Here is a 1,941-nt window from a genome sequence, read left to right as displayed (position 1 = left end):
AAAAAATCCGAAAAAATGATGAGAAAAGACGTTTCAGGAGGTGGAGAGTCCTAAATTCAAAAAATCCGTAAAAATGATGAGAAACGCCGTTTCAGGAGTTGGAGAGGCCTTAATTCAAAAAATTCGTCAAAATAATGAGAAAAGACGTTAATCCAAAAAAATGATGAGAAAAGACTTTCAGGAGGTGGAGAGGTCCAAGTTCAAAAAATCCGAAAAAATTATGAGAAAAGACTTTTCAGGAGGTCAAAGGTCAAAGTTCAAAAAATCAAAAAAAATGATGAGAAATGACGTTTCAGGAGGTCAAAGGTCAAAGTTCAAGAAATACGAAAAAATGATGAGAAAAGACGTTTCAGGTGGTCAAAGGTCAAAGTTCAAAAAATCCGAAAAAATGATGGGAAAATACTTTTCAGGAGGTGGAGAGGCCTAAATTCAAAAAATCCGTAAAAATGATGAGAAAAGACGTTAATCCAAAAAAATGATGAGAAAAGACTTTCAGGACGTGGAGAGGTCCAAGTTCAAAAATCCGAAAAAATGATGAGAAATGACATTTCAGGAGGTCCAAGGTCAAAGTACAAAAAAATACGAAAAATTGATGAGAAGAAACTTTCAGGAGGTGGAGAGGTACAAATTAAAAAAATCCGAAAAAATGATGAGAAAAGACTTTTCAGGAGGTCAAAGGTCAAAGTTCAAAAAATCCGAAAAAATGATGAGAAATGACATTTCAGGAGGTCCAAGGTCAAAGTACAAAAAATACGAAAAATTGATGAGAAAAAACTTTAAGGAGGTGGAGAGGTACAAATTAAAAAAATCCGAAAAAATGATGAGAAAAGACGTTTCAGGAGGTGGAGAGTCCTAAATTCAAAAAATCCGTAAAAATGATGAGAAACGCCGTTTCAGGAGGTGGAGAGGCCTTAATTCAAAAAATCCGTCAAAATAATGAGAAAAGACGTTAATCCAAAAAAATGATGAGAAAAGACTTTCAGGAGGTGGAGAGGTCCAAGTTCAAAAAATCCGAAAAAATTATGAGAAAAGACTTTTCAGGAGGTCAAAGGTCAAAGTTCAAAAAATCAAAAAAAATGATGAGAAATGACGTTTCAGAAGGTCAAAGGTCAAAGTACAAAAAATACGAAAAAATGATGAGAAAAGACGTTTCAGGAGGTCAAAGGTCAAAGTTCAAGAAATACGAAAAAATGATGAGAAAAGACGTTTCAGGAGGTCAAAGGTCAAAGTTCAAAAAATCCGAAAAAATGATGGGAAAATACTTTTCAGGAGGTGGAGAGGCCTAAATTCAAAAAATCCGTAAAAATGATGAGAAAAGACGTTAATCCAAAAAAATGATGAGAAAAGACTTTCAGGACGTGGAGAGGTCCAAGTTCAAAAATCCGAAAAAATGATGAGAAAAGACGTTTCAGGAGGTCAAAGGTCAAAGTTCAAAAAATCCGAAAAAATGATGAGAAATGACGTTTCAGAAGGTCAAAGGTCAAAGTTCAAAAAATCCGAAAAAATGATGAGAAAAGACGTTAATCCAAAAAAATGATGAGAAAAGACTTTCAGGAGGTGGAGAGATCCAAGTTCAAAAAATCCGAAAAAATCATGAGAAAAGACTTTTCAGGAGGTCAAAGATCAAAAATCAAAAAATCAAAAAAAATGATGGGAAAATACGTTTCAGGAGGTCAAAGGTCAAAGTTCAAAAAATCCGAAAAAATGATGAGAAAAGACGTTAATCCAAAAAAATGATGAGAAAAGACTTTCAGGAGGTGGAGAGATCCAAGTTCAAAAAATCCGAAAAAATCATGAGAAAAGACTTTTCAGGAGGTTTAAGATCAAAAATCAAAAAATCAAAACAAATGATGGGAAAATACGTTTCAGGAGGTCAAAGGTCAAAGTTCAAAAAATCCGAAAAAATGATGAGAAATGACATTTCAGGAGGTCAAAGGTCAA

This window comes from Daphnia pulicaria, chromosome 2, assembly GCF_021234035.1.
Source record: "Daphnia pulicaria isolate SC F1-1A chromosome 2, SC_F0-13Bv2, whole genome shotgun sequence".
In the NCBI taxonomy this organism is placed as follows: domain Eukaryota; kingdom Metazoa; phylum Arthropoda; class Branchiopoda; order Diplostraca; family Daphniidae; genus Daphnia; species Daphnia pulicaria.
The sequence above is the reverse complement of the archived record's forward strand: the minus strand, read 5'-3'. Positions refer to the sequence as shown.